The following is an 18,916-nucleotide window of genomic DNA, read 5'->3' as shown; positions in this document are numbered from 1 at the left end:
GTGTATGGTAGGCACAGAAACCAGAGATATATTCGAAGGGACACCTAGACACAAATCCTTATATCAGGCAGGGTCTCAGATCCGAGGTAAAAGGGGACATACGGGATTATGCCCTCAAGAAGCATGAGACTGAGGAAGTTGGTGTTTTCATTAATCATGAAAAAACGCCTTAAGTTCGAAAAGGAATATTGAATATGTAACTATCTTAATGGCATTGCCATTTAAGCTGATTATGTATAATTTCCTAGCTATTTAGCTATATAAACATGGGACCTACCTAGAAAATACTGAAAAATGGCTTAGAATCAAGCTTCACTCAGATTGACACCATTCTTTCTGTATCCATTTATAACTTCTTCACCTAATGACAATTTTTTAAAAATAATTTTAATAGTGCTCATCCATGTCTGATATGAGTAAAGGTTCATATGTTAGAAACCAACTTAACTCTAAAACATCTTTCAACTTGAACTGTAAAAGTTATTTAATGCTAGTAAAGGGAAACAGACTCATAACTTGAAAAAAATCTGCTATATGGCATTTTATTTTAATTCACATGGTACTTCTATAATTTTAAACTTCAATAATCCCTCACAATTATAAGAAGCTGGTAATTTTATCATATTTTGCATAGGTGTGCAGAGTTTTCAATGTATATGCATTTATGCTGTAGCCACTTTGGATTTGCTCTCATTATGTCAATGTGACATGATAAGCCTATAAAATATTCCTAAATTATGTGACCGATTTCAGAGACTCTTTCAGGATTATATAGCCCCTGACAGGAGTCCCTTAGCTGCACACTCAGAGATCATATTTTACCTAAGACAGGTACTTTGCTCAATTTATTGTAAATGCCTAAGATTGCCTAAATTAAAGCAAACCTTTTGAGTCATTTTAGTGCTTGTCAATTGTCTTGATGTACATGGCCAAGTTTATGAATACAGTTTCATCAGAAACAAATCTCAAATGTTCTTTATCATCTGCACAGCAGTTCCCACCCCCCTCCGATGATTTGGGAAGCTTTACAGTTTAAGCCAAGGGCTAGTGGAACCTAGCCTTGGCTTCAGCCACGGATCATACTGTCAGGATCTGTACCCTTTGCATCACCTCTGGGCTTGATTCCACTTTGTCTGGCACTTGCCCAGATCCTTCCAGATGACGCTTCCAAACAAGTCTCCCTTCCTTCCTTTGGCAAATGATTGCATCTTCTAGACCAGTGGTTTTCAAACTTGAGCCTGCAGCAGAATCACCCAAAGGGCTTGTTAAAACAAATCTACTGGGGCGCCTGGGTGGCTCCACTGGTTAAGCGTCAGACTCTTCATTTCAGCTGAGGTCATGATCTCACAGTTTGTGAGTCTGAGCCCCTCTCTCTCTCTCCTCATTGGACTCCGCGCTGTCAGGATTCTCTCTTTCCTGCTCTCTCTGCCCCTCCCCTGCTCCTGCCAACTCTCTCTCTCTCAAAAAAAGAAGAAAACAAACAAACAAACAAACAAACAACAAATCTACACCCCAGGGTTTCTGATTTTGTAAGTTTGGAATGTGGTCCAAGAATTTGCAGTTTTGATAAGAAGCAATTCCTATGCTTGTGCAGATAGGTATTCATAGCGCATTTTATCAGATATCATTCTAACTACCACTTTCACATGTAATAGTTCCCTCCTTAAGGTGGAAATTAAATGATTATGCAGTTTTGGTAGCAGCAGCCTTGTCCTGAAGCACCACCATCAGCATCATATGAAATGTGTGTATGAGAAAAAAAAAGTTGTTTTTTTTTTTCCCCCAAGATTCTGGAATATTATGCCAGACCATTTAAAAACTTACACATTCACCTTGCTATGGCTATCTTCCTACTGTGGAAGAAATGAAAAGCAGTAACTGTATTTCATTTTCAAACTAATCAAATTAAAAAATACCCTTTGTGTAAAAAGTGACAGCCTTTGGCAGCAACAGTCTTTGGCTTCTGGCTATGAACGTAATTTCAACAGTAAAGAAGCTTAAAGAAAGAAAATTATTTGCATATTTGCATGGTATTAAAGCAATATAAACAGAGTTTAAATAATATACAGTGATCTGAGTATGTGTGGGGGGGCGTAGGGGTACTGTCATTATTAAATATTTTCCTTAAAAGTTCTTAACAAGAAATTAATATTCATGAATAATCAATTCCAAATGATATTGAAGGAATAATTAGATTGAGCAGAAGTTATAAATTGTGTATAACCACTAGTACTGCATAATAAAATAAAATTAACACAAAAAGGTGGTATACTAAAAACAGCTTTTTGACAGTTTCCAGAATGACTATTTCTGCCCTAGAGACTCTAATCTAGTTCTCCCACTTGGTTATAGCCCCAAGTTTGTAAGTTGATATTAAATTCAACAACTTCTTTTCAGAGGCAATCTAAATAAAATAATAACCCCAATTCTTATTCTTTGGTATTAAATAATTTCTGGTACTTTATTTTTTAAGATTTAGAAAGGAAATTTCAAAACTTATTTTGAAAGAATGGTCTGCAGGTGGGAGGCACTCATGTCTGCACCTCAGGAGACCCTGAGTGGGTCTTCTATTCAGCTCCAGCCCCTCCAGCCATGGTCAGGGACCAGCCCAGCCGACCCAGGGACCTGGCAGGAGACAAGCCGATCCTTGTGTCCAGAGCCAGGTCTGCAGAACTCAATCTGGGTTATAGAACCTGAAACAGCTCTAGGGCTTGGTTCCAGACCCTGTTAGGCATGGTCCAGGGTAGTCTAGTGACTGGGTCCCACACATGGACCCAGTCTAGTGACCAGACAGCAGTTCTCCCAGGAATCTGGCAGGAACTACACGTGCCATGTACCTGGTAATCAGCCTGCTGTCTGAGAACCCAATGTTGGACCGTGAAATGGACCTATGTTTCAGGGCCACTCTACTGAACAAGGTACTAGATGCAATACTGTCCTCACAGGGACCTGACAGGATCCAGTCTGCCCAGACCCCTAATAGTAACCTCACCAATCATGTATACCACTGCTGACCCAGTGAAAGCCTCATGACCAGCACTAACCCAGTATGACTGAAATTCCAGAGGTAATCCTATATCAGCTGAGGAATCAGACAGGAGAACGTCTTTACCTACAGAAACCAGTCTGTAAAGGCTGGAAGAGGAGATGACTCCTTTTAATGCAGACACAAATGTAAGGCTATGTGAATCATAAAGAATCAGGCAAATGGGACACCACCAAAGGAAACTTATAAAGCTACACCCGTATGCTACCTACAAGAGACTCATTTTATCTTTAAGGACACATAGTTGAAAGTGAAGGGATGGAAAAAGAATGCAAATGGTAATGAAAAGAAAGCAAGAGTAATTATCTTTGTATCAGATAAAATGGACCTTCAGTCAGAGGTGGTCACAAGAGACAATGAAATTCTTTATATAGTGATAAAAGTGTAAATTCATCAACAGGATATTACAGTTATAAATATATAAGCACCCAGCCTCAGAGCACAGAAATATTTAAAGCACATTAATGGAACTGAAGGGAGAAATAGACAGCAATACAGTAACAGTAGAGGATTTTTAATACTCCACTTTTTACAGTGGATAGGTCATCCAAAGAGAATATTAGTAAGACAACAGCAGATCTGAATAACCCTACAGACCAAATAAACCTAAGGCATATGCAGAACATTCCATCCAACTGCATAAAAATACATATTCTTCTCAAGTGTAAACAGTGCATTCTGAAGGATAGATCATACGTTGGGCCACAAAGCGAGCCTTAACAAATGTAAGAAGATTGAAATAATATCTAGTATCTTTTCTGACCACAATGATATGAAACCAATAATAGAAGGAAGACTGAAAAATTTACAAATAATGAACAACCAATGGGTCAAAGAAGAAATCAAAAGGAAAATCAGAAAGTACGTTGAGGCAAATGAAAACACAACATATTAAAACCTCTTGCTAGACTACCAAAGGGAAAAAAAAAAGAAAGGACTCAAATAAAATTATAAATGAAAGAGAAGACATTACAACTGACATCACAGTAATAAATGATCATAACAGGCTATTGTGAACAATTATATGCCCCAAACTTGGATAACCTAGAAGAAATGGATAAATTCCTAGAAGCATGAATCACAAAGACATGGAAAATGACTAAGGAAATTGATTCAGTCATCAAAAACCTCCCAAATCAAAGAAAAACCCAGTCCTAGATGCTTTTACCAGTTATTCTATGAAATATTTAAAGAAAAACTAATATCAATCCCTCCCAAAGTCTTCCAAATGCTGAAGAGGAAGGAGTACTCTCAAACTCATTTTATGAGGCCAGCATTACCCCGATACCAAAGCCAGATAAGGACACTGCAAGAAAACTACAGGCCGCCAGGTACTGAATACCATGGGGATAAGGACACAGCATAAAGAATATAATCACTGATATTGTAATAATGTTGTATGGTGATAGATGGCAGCTACACTTGTGGTGAGCAGAGCATAATGTATAGAGTTTCAGATCACTGTGCTGTACCCCTGAAACTAATACAGCATTGTGTGTGGGCTATATTTCAATGAAAAAAGGAAAGTAGCTTCCAAATCCCCAATGAATACAGATGGAAAAATTATCAACGAAACTCTAGCAAACCACATTCAATAGCACATTAGAAGGATACGCCAAAATCAAGTGAGATATATCCCTGAGATGCAAGGATAGTATGTAAATTGATAAATGTGGTATACCACATTAAGAGAATGAAGAATAAAATCATATTATCCTCTCAATAGATACAGAAAAAGCATTTAACAAAATTCAACCCCCTTTCATGATAAAATCTCTCAACAAATTGGGTATAGAAGGAACATCATTCAACATCATAAAAGCCACATATGAAAAATTGACAGCTAATATCATTCTCAGTTGTTTTTCACCATTGAAAAATTGAAAGTTTTTCTTTTATAATCAGGAGTAAGACAAGGATGACCACTCTCACCACTCCTACTTATCATAGTACTGAAAATCTAACTGAGGAAACACAAAGAAATAAAAAGAATCTAAATTGGAAAGGAAGAAAGAAAATTGTCTCTGTTTGTAGACAACATGATCCTACATGTAGCAAAACCTAAAGATGCCACCAAAAAACAGAACTAATAAGTGAATTCAGTAAAGTTTCAGGATACAAAATCAACCTACAAAAAACAGTAGCATTTCTATACACTAACAACAAAACATCTCAAAAAGCAATAAAAACAATCCATTCACAGTAGCATCAAAAACAATAAAACTCTCAGGAATAAATTTAATCAGGGAGGTGAAAATCTGTACACTGCCATCTATAAGACGTTGATGACAGATTGGGGGAAACACAAGTACTTGGAAAAATATCCATGTTCATGTGTTGGAAAACTTAATATTGTTAAAATGTTCATACTACCCAAAGCCATCTATAGATTTGATACAATCCCTATCAAAATTGCAATCGCAGGTTTTTTTTTCAGGAATAGGAAAAACAATCCTAAAACTCATAGGGAACCACAAAAAATCCTGAATAGCCAAAGCAAACTTGAGAAAGAAATGCATTCTTTCTTGTGGGAAATAAGTTTAACAATTCTGTACTTGCACCAATGGGTGAACATGGCTTATGGCGGAAAGGCGTCTGAGAACAGAGGTGAAAGCCAGTATAGGGTGAAGACGCCCAAGGTTAGCTAGTGAAAAGGGTGCCTTGTTAGTCTTGAGGCAGCATGCTCGAACAATATTATTAAACTTTGGAGATAACAGCTACTTAGCTGTATCACCAACAGAGAAACGCTGTCCATCTGGCATCTGGCCCCAATACATTATTGTGCTTTAATCTCAACTTCTAATGCCACTCACCCCCAAACCTTTGCTTCTTACCCACACAAATTATTGGTCACTAGCTTATTGTTCTCTTCTGTGTGTTCACCACATATGTAAAACCTTGAGAGCTCAATAAACACAGAGACAAAACCTCTGTTTGGGGCTCTCGTCTCCTCCTGGACATTAGCCTTTCTCATTTTTATTTCTGCATCTGCTCTCTTGCTGAACAAAACTCCAGACTCATAGTCTGCGACACTCTCCAGGTAGAGGCATCACATTTCCTGATTTTAAGCTATGCTACAAAGTTGTAGTAATCAAAACAATATTGTACTGCTATAAAACACCTAAACCAATGAAACAGAATCAAGGGCCTATAAATAAAAGCACACATATATGGTCAACTAACATTTGACAAGGGAGCCAAGAATACTCAATGGGGATAAAAATAATGTCTTCAATAAGTGGCATTGGTTAAATGGGATATTCACATGCAAAGGAAATGAAATTGGCTTCCTATCTTACACCATTCACAAAAATTAGCTTGAAATGGAATAGAGACTTACATGTAAGACTTGAAACCAGAAAAATCCTAGGGGAAAAAAAAACAAGAAAAACCTCCTTGACATTTCTCTTAACAATGATTTTTTTGGATATGATACCAAAAGTACAAACAACAAAGGTAAAATAAACAAATAGAACTACATCAAACTAAAAAGCTTCTACACAGCAAAAGAAACAATCAACAGAATGGAAAGACAGCCTATGGGATAGGAGAAAATATTTGCAAACCATATATCTGATAAGGGGTTAATGTTAAAATATATATAAAGAATTCATACCATGTAAGAGCAAGAATGCAAACAATCTGATTTAAAAATGGGTGTCAATTACATCTCAATTATACCAGAAAAAAAAAAAAAAAAGGAAAAAATGGGTGGAGGACTTGTATAGACATTCTTCTAGAGAAGACATACATAAGCCAAGGGGTACATGAAAGGATGCTCAACCTCATTAATTGCTATGGAAATGCCAATCAAAATCATAAGAAAATAGTATCTCATAACTGTTAGAATGACTATTATCAAAATTGGATGAGAGATAGTAAATGTCAGTGAGGATGTGGAGAAAAGGGAGCCCTAGTGCACTGTAGGTGATATAAAATGATACAAAATATAATATAATATGTAATATAAAATGGTCCAGCCACTAAGGAAGACAATATGGAGGTGCCTTCAAAATTAAAAACAGAGCTACCACAGAGCTCTACACCAGAGTTCCATCATTGGGTATTTATCTGGAGGAAATGAAATCATTATCTCAAAGAAATATATGCACCCCCATGTCACTGCAGCATTATTCACAAAATGCCTCGACATAGAAACAACCTATGGAAGATGAATGGATAAAGGATATGTGCTATGTGTATATGATGGTATATATTCAGACATGTATATTCAGACATAAAAAAGAAGAAAATCTTGCTATTTGTGACAACATGGATAGGACTTGGCATTAGGGGCACCTGGGTGGCTCAGTCAGTTGAGCTTCCAGCTTCGGCTCAGGTCTTGATCTCAGGGTTCATGGGTTCAAGCCCCGCCTGGGTCTGACTGCTGACAGCATGGAGCCTGCTTAGGATTCTCTGTCTCCCTCTCTCTTTGCCCCTCCCCGACTCATGCTCTCTTTCTCAAAAGTAAATAAACATAAAAAAAAAAGAAATTGAGGGCATTATGCTAAGTGACTTAAGTCAGAGAAAACTAAATATTGTATGATCTCACTTATATGTGGAATTAAAAAAAAAACAAACTCATAGAAATAAAGTCAAATGGTGGTGCTAGGACCTGGAGGGTGGGGAATTGGGGAGATCTTGGTCAAAGTGTATACACTCACAGTTATGAGTAAGTTCTAGGGATCTAATATTCTGTTTGGTGACTGTAGTAAGAATACTATGGTATATATTGAAAGTTGCTAAGAGAATAGAATAAATGTTCTCACCACACACACAAAATCTGTAATTATATGAGGTAATGGATGTGTCAACTAACCTTATTGTGGTAAACCATTTCATAATATATATGTATATCAAATCATCATGTACACCTCAAATCTATCAACATTATATGTCAGTTATATCTCAAGAAAGCTGAAAACAAATTTTAGATATTTTTTTTTTTAAAGAAAGTAAGAATGTCTGCATAGGACACTGTTGTATCAGGGAACCTTATCGTAGTCATTTCTGTTTCTGGAATGAACTTCATCTTTTTTCAGTTTTATGTCTAACTTATTCTCATTTAATACTCACGACCACTGATAGAAAACCTCACCTTAGGATGAAAGGGCTGTCTGGTAATTTTATGATGTAACCACAAGCCCCAGTGGGCAAACAGATACGGAATTTGGTTCAGGAAAAAGACTATTATCCTCAGAACATAGGCTATCAAATTGACAATGAGCCACTGTTTGTTTGTCCAACCACTGAATCAAATTGCACTTCTGAAAGAGGGCTATGATGAGTGAATTTGACTGATTATACATGAAAATTCAAATTCACCGTCTTCTTAGGTGGTGCTTTAGTGTAAGCCCAGTTTTTCTAATGCTGTCAGCAGCTTTTCTATTCACAGCAGCAGCGATCCAATTAAAATGGCCATCAGAGCAGAGCTGAACGGCATTAAATGGTTCCCATTAATGTCATATTTAATTTAGAAGTACAGTGTTGAGGGTGCTCATTACCACCCTCTGCAAATCTTCATTCAGCTTGTAGACATCAAGTTCTCTAAATTATATTTACATCTTTTAGGAAAGATAAAGATCAACTTGCTTGTATTCCAAAACAACTCTGCCAGGTTTCTTATGTCCCTTTAAATCAGAAACACTCCGTCGCCTGGTTTAAACCAGTTTTCTGTAGCAATCTTTCATGAAGGTATAAGGAGGAGGGACATGTACTTTAGAACAAACCTAAAGCAAATCACAAACTGCTAGGAGCCTTATGTAAACATATCTTCCAGAAGGTAAAGGACAGAATCCGAACTGAATTAGTCTCTTGGGATTTCCAGGATTCACAATATTATCGAGCGTATTTTACCACATAATTTAGAATCAGGAAATAGGAAGCTCTAATAATTAAAAGAAGATCTGAGGAGTGCAATAACAGTCACACTGGCACCATGTGACCTTGGTGATACTTCAGGCTTCCTCCCAAGTGTCAACTCAGTGCATGATCGAATGGTGAGCTTTAATAGATTTGTTCAGCCTAGACACCCTCATTCTGATCTTCAAATGTAATTTTTTGACAAACGTGTATATTTTTTAGAAACATCTGATTTATATCATAAAGATTAGTCTACAAAGAAATATACCTCGATAATAAGAAGACAAAACTAAAAACATTAAGAATGGGCAAAATATATGAACAGACAATCTATGGAGGAAAAAGCTAGAGGGTCTACAAACACATGAAAATATATTCAAACAGAAGAGTAATCAGAAAAGTACAAATCAAATAACAAAATACCATTTCATAATTATCAGAATGGCAAACATTTTAGTGTAATAGTGTCAGGTTTCAGGAAAGTTATAGAAGTTTGGGACTCTACACCAGTGGAATGTAAACTGATGAAATAACTGGAGAGTAATTTGACATTAAAATAGAACATCTATATATCCTTTGAATAGAAGTCTCTATTCTAGACTTATAACATACAAAATAACTGAGGCATGTATATGGGTATAAGGTAGATTAGATGCTATGATGAAATATTTTTTCCTTTTAATTTTATATTTTAACTTAAGTTCAAACTTACAGAGAAGTTTCTAGAATAATACAAATAATTCATCCACATATTCCAAATGTTAACCCATTTTCATGCTCTCATCCTCTTCATCTGTAGTAAATTATTCATCTGACCCATTTGAGAAAAAGTTGCAAACATAATGTTCCATCACTCTTTAGATATGTCAACATATGATTCCTAAAAATAAGAACACATTCTCACTTAACCAGAATATAATTATCAAAATCAGGAAATTAATATTGATTCCATATTATTACCTAATCTACAGACCTATTCAAATTTCATTAATTGTCCCAATCTTACTCTTTATGATATAAGAAAATGCCAGATCATGTACTGCATTCTAATATTGTGTCTTTGGTTTCCTTTAATCTGGAAGATTTCCTCAATTTGTTTGTTTGTTTGTTTGTTTGTTTTTGTGACATTTGACACATTTGAAGGATGATGAGCCAGTTAATTTTTGAAAATCCCCAATCTGGATTTATGCAATGTTTCCTTATGATTACATTCAGTTTATGTGTTTTTGGCAGGAATAACACAGAAGTGAGGCTGTGTCCTCAGTGTGTCTATCAGGAGACACATGATGTTGATCTGTTCCATTATGGTGTCATTTATTTTGATCACTTGGATAAAAATCATTTGGCAGGTTTCTCCACTTACAAGTTACCATCTTTCTCTTGGTAATTAAGAAGCAATTTGGAGGGACATACAAAATTTTTATTTTTCCTTGAAAAGATATATTCATATGCAAGGCATGCTCTTTGCCATTCTGGTCACAGATTTTGACAAAGTTAGGGCAAGTTCAACTGAAAAGATCAGGAAAACAAGGTATTATATGCGTGTGTGCGCGCGCACACACACACACACACACACACACACACACACACACACTGGGTACAAGTAGGCACATAAATTCTCCATAAATGATAAACACTTTCATTTTCCCATTAGTTTATCACTTAACTATTTTTGTCATATTGGACCTTATGTGTGTTTTTTCCTACCCATTTTCATAGACTTGACTGCTGTCAAGAAATACTAATGAAACTAACAATAGAAATATCTTTGTTCCATTAAGTTGCTGGTATCATTACAAATATTATATTAAGTACTATATTAAGTGCTGTATTAAATTATTAAGCCCTTTAGCCAAGTGAAAAGTACTGTATTAGAGACCTCTTAGTTTAACAATGTTTCTTTCTGCAGAAACACTCTTTCTTAGGGAATTTTCCCCCTTTGGACTACTTTCAAAGCCCAAATAAGCAGATAGCAAGCCACACATCACCCATCCTTCTGGCCAGAGACAAATAGACACTTTGATCAAGTACAATTGGGCAACTTGACCAAGTTGAAGTAATCAGACTGCTTCCTAAGAATTGTGTATTGAGATACCAATAATATAGAAAGTTAGCTAGAGGGTAAGGACATTTAAAGTTGAGTCTGGCCAATCACCTTGTATCTTGAGGGGAAAGCAGAGAAATCTTCTCTCAATGGGGCAGAAAAGATGATGTGCAAATGTAGCAAACTTAAGCAAAACCAAGACAGCAATAGAGTAAAATCCAGAGAGTAAGAGAGCAAAAACAAACAGACAAAAACAAAAAACCCACACAAAAACAAAAACAAAGAGGAGAGTAAGACCATACAAAAGAAAGAAGAAAAATAAAGCAACATAGGGATTAATAAATATAGAAAGAAAATGAATCATTTTGTGTATCTGAGAAAAAGGTATTCTTGGCAAATTCACTGGGAGAATTTGCAGTAAGACCAACAACGTATGGTTTAGAAAGTTTATGCCACAAAGGACACCTTCTACAATTTGTACCAAGGTGTGAAGGTTAATTTTATGGGTCAACTTGACTGGGCAATGGTGCCCAAATACTTGGTTAAATCTTATTCTGTGTATTTCTCTCATGGTGTTTTTGGATGAAATGATATTTAAGCTGGTGGACTTTGAGTGAAGCAGGTTGTCCTCCATTATTTGAGTTGGTTTCATTCAATCAGCTGAAGTCCTTACTTGCACAAAACTGATTTCCTCTGAGCAAGAAGGAATTTGACCAGTCAATTGCCTTTGGATTCAGACTGCAAGTTTCCCCTAAGTCCTCAGACTGCTGGATTTATGTATTTTGGACTTATCAAACCTCCACATTGCATAGGCCAATTTCTTTTCTTTTCTTTTCTTTTCTTTTCTTTTCTTTTCTTTTCTTTTCTTTTCTTCTCCTTTTCTCTTCTTTTCTTTTTTCTCCTTTCCTTTCTCCTTCCTTCCTTCCTTCCTTCCTTCCTTCCTTCCTTCTTTCTTTTTCTTTTTTGAAAGAGAGAGAGAAGCGGGGTGGGGGGTGGGGGGAGAGAATCCCAAGCAGCCTCCATGCTCAGCACAGAGCCTGATTCAGGGCTCCATCTCAGGACCTGAGCTAAAATCAAGAGTCAGGTGCTCAACCAACTGAGACACCCAGGCACCCCTAAATTTTTGTTCTGACAAGAGAATATTTGCATGTTTGATATTTTCTGATATTTTTTATAAGTTCTCCTCTCAATGTCCAATTGGCAAAGAAAAGTTAAGTGGATATCATCTCTGACAGTAATGTTAGTAATAGACTCCCAAGCGAGGATGGACCAGGTTGTGACTAAAAATCTCAAGGACAGAAGAATCTTTGTATACTTATGAAGAATGCAGGGTAGGAACCTCCACTGCTTATCAAGGAAGGGAACTTCACAGAATAAGGTTGAGAAATTATGTATTCATTCACTCACCAATAATTATGGAACAACAATTACCTGTCAGGTATTATTCTAGGCACCCCATGGAGCTTACATTCAAGAGGGGACAGAGAAAGAATAAAAAAATAAATATGCAAAGTATGTGTATGTTAAAAAAAGTGATAAACACTTTGGGAAAAAAGCCAAAAGGTGGAGAAGGGTTAGTTGTGCATTTTAAAACATAAATATCAAGGTAGGTCTATTTGAGAACATGATATTTTTGTAAGGAATTAAAGGAGCTAAAGGCATTGGCCAGGGTTGTGTGTGGGAAAGAGAGCAACAGGCAGGGTGATCAGCTACTGCAAAAATAGAACTGTAGGCACATGCCTGACACCTTCAAAGAATAGACCGGGATGGCTGTTGTTAGTGGCTACAGTGGGGTGAGGGAGGGACAGATTAATCAGAGGTGAGGTCAAGAAGGATAACAAGGGGGCCAGGGCCCAGTTTTTATGGCACTCTCTGGAGCTTTATAGGCTATTGTAAGGACTAGGCTTTTGTTCTTCGTGAGATGGGGAGTCTTTGGAGGGTTTTGAAGAAAGTGACATAATTTTTAAAAAGCCTTTTTGTTATGAAAAGTTTTTAAAAATATTTTTTAATGTTTATTTTTTGAGAAAGAGAACAGTGTGAGTGGAGGAGGGGCAGAGAAAGAAGGAGACACAGAATCCAAAGCAGGCTCCAGGCTGTTAGCACAGAGCCTGATGTGAGGCTTGAAATCATGAACTGCGAGATCATGACCTGGGCCAAAGTTGGACATTTAACCAACTGAGCCACCCAGGCACCCCTATTATGGAAAGTTTTAAAGACACAAGGGAAGAGAGGAGCATATCAAACCCCTGAGCACTCACCACCAAGCTGTAATAACCACTAACATTCTGCCATCTTTGTTTTAATTATCTTTCTTTATTATTTTTAACTTAATCATGAAACGCACAAATCTCAAAAGCAAAGTCTGATGCAGTGGGAAAAATATATACATCTGTGTAGCCAACACCCAGATAAAGATATAAAACATTTCTATTACCCTTGAAAGTTCCTTTGTGCTCTTTTCCAGTCAAATCCATTCAGCCAGAAAGGAAACCACTATTCAAGTGTCTATCATATAGATAGTTTCTCTTTTTTTTTAATATGAAATTTATTATCAAATTGGTTTCCATACAACACCCAGTGCTCATCCCAAAAGGTGCCCTCCTCAATACCCGTCACCCACCCTCCCCTCCCTCTCACCCCCCATCAACCCTCAGTGTGTTCTTAGTTTTTTTTTTCAATATATGAAGTTTATTGTCAAATTGGTTTCCATACAACACCCAGTGCTCATCCCAAAAGGTGCCCTCCTCAATACCCATCACCCACCCTGCCCTCCCTCCCACCCCCCATCAACCCTCAGTTTGTTCTCAGTTTTTAAGAGTCTCTTATGCTTTGGCTCTCTCCCTCTCTAACCTCTTTTTTTTTCTTCCCCTCCCCCATGGATTTCTGTTAAGTTTCTCAGGATCCACATAAGAGTGAAAACATATGGTATCTGTCTTTCTCTGTATGGCTTATTTCACTTAGCATCACACTCTCCAGTTCCATCCACGTTGCTACAAAAGGCCATATTTCATTCTTTCTCATTGCCACGTAGTATTCCATTGTGTATATAAACCACAATTTCTTTATCCATTCATCAGGTGATGGACATTTAGGCTCTTTCCATAATTTGGCTATTGTTGAGAGTGCTGCTATAAACATTGGGGTACAAGTGCCCCTATGCATCAGTACCCCTGTATCCCTTGGGTAAATTCCTAGCAGTGCTGCTGCTGGGTCATAGGGTAGGTCTATTTTTAATTTTTTGAGGAACCTCCACACTGCTTTCCAGAGTGGCTGCACCAATTTGCATTCCCACCAACAGTGCAAGAGGGTTCCCGTTTCTCCACATCCTCTCTAGCATCTATAGTCCCCTGACTTGTTCATTTTGGCCACTCTGACTGGTGTGAGGTGATATCTGAGTGTGGTTTTGGTTTGTATTTCCCTGATGAGGAGCGATGTTGAGCATCTTTTCATTTGCCTGTTGGCCATCTGGATGTCTTCTTTAGAGAAGTGTCTATTCATGTTTTCTGCCCATTTCTTCACTAGATTATTTGTTTTTCGGGTGTGGAGTTTGGTGAACTCTTTATAGACTTTGGATACTAGCCCTTTGTCCGATATGTCATTTACAAATATCTTTTCCCATTGGTTTCCTTTTAGATAGTCTCTCTTAATCCTCTGTCTGCTTTTCCCAGACTATGCACCTGTCTTCAGAAATGAAAATATTGAATATTGTCACCCTTAGCTCATGTACGATGACTTTATCCACCACTGGAATTTTTGAATCCACCTTTTTCCCCCAAATCTTTATAAGAGTGCACATATATACATATATATATACACATATATATTATATATATATATATATGTGTATATATATAGTTTAAATCTCCCCTCCACACACATCCTTCTACCACATATGGAATTGCTCAACTGGATGAGACATTCAGACAGAAAGGAAATGAGGACCAAGCACTAAGCCATGTGGTGCTCTCCTTTAGTGCATGACAAAAACGGGATAAAGAGCTTATTAAATTGTCCCAGAAGACAGACAGTGAATATTAGGAAAGAAGGAAGCTTCCCCTTAATCTTTGTTGGTGGAGGCAAAGCAGTCTGCAGAAAAGTGGCTTTAGTCCCCATGTGTGGGCCACTAACTTGATCCCTGTTGAGAAAGTCTGGGGAAGTTCTATGGTATTCCTCCTACACAGAACTCTGTTGTCCCCAAAGACCAGGCTGTAGAAAGTTTGGGGGAAGGAAGGCCTTTATCTCAGTGTGTAGATGTTCTCTTGAGAATACTGCTTACTGTGTAATATAATTCTGAGAAGATAATAAGGCAATTCCTGTTGACAAACTTCTGGAACACGGTTTATTTCTTACAGTTCTAAAACCCTAACTCCCTGTAAAAGAAAACAGTTACTTAATTTGTGGTTATTTAAAAAGGGAGTATTTCTGCTGGATTTTGCCCAAGAATTCCCCTCACTCCAGTAGGTACCTGATGACTTTTCTGTTCCTGCTTCTAGTCCTCTGTGAGGTCCAAGGACACCACCTGCTGTTGATGTTCCTAAACTATTTTAATAGTCTAAGAAAGCCTCTTTAAAAAAACAAAACAAAACAAAACAAAACAAAAAACTTAGGTTACTTGAATTAGCGTTCTGTTGCTGGCCTTCAAAGGATCCTAACTAAGACAAGGAAAAACGTTTCTGATTATGACAGATGATGAAATTTGTTGTAAGACTGTCTGCTCTATACCTGGCTCCTACTTCCAGATTCCAGTCTTCATCTTTCGAACTATCCCTAAATCCACCACTTAAGTGACACCACACTATGTGAAATAGAAATCACATATCTGGATATCGTCTTCTAATTTCCTTTTGCAAGGGCACATATTTAGCTCAAATGGCTACCTTTAAGGCTTCTTTAGTGTTCTAAACTTGGTTATTAAATGTGGAGAACCTTTTAAAAAAACACCAACACTTTGGATTTGTTTTCTACTTGTAACAATACAATTTTAATAGGCCATAGTCACAATGCAGTATCTGGCAAAAGTTCTATTACATGATTGAAACTCAATTTCAAGGGTTTTAAACTATTTAAAATAATTGCTACATTTCCTAAATATAGGAAAACTTTAATAATTCAGATTACTTAAAGTATCCTTTTGTGTTATACAAAAGGCTTTTTATTTGTTTTAAATACAGTGTTGTTACAAAATAGCACAGACTAAAAATCAATAGTGTTCATAAATAGAAGTAGTAGCTGGAACTACTTTAATGAACTCATTTATTTGTTCAACATAGCTTTTCAGTGACCACTCTGTGCAAACTGCTGAGCTAGAACTAAGATTACATTAATTATAACTACCTTAGATTTTCTGCTATTTAGTAATTGAATATAGCTTGCTATAGATTATACCTTTCCCTTAAATCTTGTTTATAATTTTCAAGAATCTGCTATTGAATGTAGTACTAATACAGCTCATTAATTTAGTAACCAATAAAATAGTAGAAATTGGAAAGCGTTAGAGATCTAAATGAAGTCTCCCTGGGGTGCAGTTCTGTTTACAAGAGTCTGAACTTTACACTAAATTTTAAATCCTTGATTTCAGGCTGAAAGGAGACTGAGAGGATAATATGAAGAATTTGAATGAGAAAAATTAATGGGCAAGAAAGAGTGTATGACATGGAATAATGAAAAGTCAAAAAAAAAAAAAAGGAACCAGATTCACATATAGCAAGCAATGGATTATTATACAAATAAAATGGGAAACTTCAAACTATGCACTGTTCTAAATATTATCAAGATTTATAAGATCAGGGAGGCTGGGTATAGAAACTCCATCATTTTAATATTTTTTATTATGCTCAATTCTTGCCTGAAAAAGTTTTGAAATATGAAAATATTGCAGCCAATATCATGTAAACAAAGTGCAACCTGTGTGAGTTTGGTGATACTTGCAAGGTAACATAAAAACAAAATCAATCTCACCCAGTTGGTAACTTTGTTTGAATGTTTGAATAAAACAAAAATTCAATAAACAGCCTGAATACAATATTATCACCAGAGTATTCTAAAGGTTTTCTCATTTATAAAGGAATTTTTTTTTAAGGCAGAGCTAAATTATAAGATCCCAAACCAAATATACAGTCTGAGTTATTCAGTCAAAAAAACTCGTCATCTTATTAGACAGGAAGTTATTTAAAGACAAGGATCTCTCTGTCCTTAGCATCTCCCTAAAAACACATGATATCATTTGTTCTTGAAGTCATACACCCAGTTCCTAGTGATTTCTACCTTATTTTCCAAATGGGATTAAGTGGTTTTCAAATCCATTCTGAAATTCTTTAACAAAAAGCTCTTACCATTTCCTAGGATTCTAAATCAATTTTTTTCTTCCACTTAAAAAGTTTGGAAACCATTTATTAATAAGATAGCAATTCTATTTCTCTCAGTATTTAAAAGATTATTGATAGTAGTTCCGTATTTCCGTCTATTTATTCTTAATTCCTCCAGATAAGATTTATGTTTCTATGGAGATCCAGTTGTTCCCTTATCTCTTTCTTCATCTTTTCTTTAAGCAGTTTACTGTAAACTTTATGGTTTGAACTGAATATTTGTGACTCCCACTCCCGACCCCCCCCTCCACCAAAATTAATATCTTGAAATCCTAACCCCCAAAATGATAATATTAGAAGGTTGGGTCTTTGGGAGATGATTAGGTTATAGGGGTGAAGCTCTCACGAATGGGTTTAGTGCTTTTTTAAAGGGATTCCAGAGAGCTCTCTTGCCGTCTTTCCACCAGGGGAGGATACAATGAGAAGTTGACAGTCTACAACTCAGAAGACAATCTTCACCAGAACTTGACTGATCTTGACTGATCCCTTGATCTCAAGCTTCCAGCCTCCAGAACTGTGAGAAATACATTTCAGTTGTTTATGAATCACCCGGTTTGTGGGTTTTTTGTTATTGCGGCCCAAAGTAGGAGACTTTTCAGTGTGAAAATCTTTCTTCTACTAAATTAAGGGGGAAGAAAAGAGGTAGCTAGTGCTATCATTTTGGCCTATTAATTATGGTGGGTACTATAAAGCCCTATGAAAAGCCCTCTTCAGGACCAAAAGACATTCCCCAGCAGCTGGGAGTGCTGTTAGCTGACAACATTCCCCAGGGATTGCTCTCTGTTGGAAAACACTTCCCCCAGTTTTTCTGAGGCAGCCTGCAGCCCATGCCAGGTCAATGAGGGGGTATGAAGACAGCAGTCTCTTTGCCCCAGCTGACAACCCAGCAGACTGCCACCTTAGAGAGTTTCCTGTGAAGTCAGCTCATGCCTTTATTGACATGGAATCCTAAACGAAATTTTCCCTCTGCCCAATCCTGCTTCCTTCCATTCTCCAGCAGGTGTCGAGTTCAAGATTATTCGCTGATTCAAGCTAGTTTTAACTTCCATCTCAGAGACTGCTTTCCCAGGAATCCAGTCAACAACAGTGATTTTTCTAAAGAAGAGTAATCTCTTTCTTGACATGTGCTGGCTGGTGGCTCAGAGCCTGCTTGGGATTCTCTTTCCCTCTCTCTCTCCTTTTCCTGCTTGTACTCTGTCTCTCTTTCTTAAAATAAAATAAATAAGCTTAAAAAAAAAAACCTAAAAAAAAAAGAAGTCCTTGAAACAGAAAATTATTTAAATGATTGTAGAACATAGAAGAATGTGGAAAATTTTTGTTAGTTATAAATATATCTTATAAAAATATATTTCTATCAAATATAAATAAAGTATTAACAAACCAAAGCTAGTATACCAAAAGAAAACTATACCAAGTCCTAATAGGATTTCTCCTAGGTATACAAAAGATGCCTCAACTTTAAGAATCTGTTAACATAAGGGCACCTAGGTGGTTCAGTGGGTTATGCAACTGACTTTGGCTTAGGTCATGATCTCACAGTTCGTGAGTTCAAGCCCCGCATCGGGCTCTGTGCTGACAGCTCGGAGCCTGGAGCCTGCT

The sequence above is a fragment of the Panthera onca genome, chromosome B2 (genome assembly GCF_046562875.1).
Source record: "Panthera onca isolate mPanOnc1 chromosome B2, mPanOnc1 haplotype 2, whole genome shotgun sequence".
Classification (NCBI taxonomy): domain Eukaryota; kingdom Metazoa; phylum Chordata; class Mammalia; order Carnivora; family Felidae; genus Panthera; species Panthera onca.
This window is presented reverse-complemented; position numbering follows the sequence as displayed.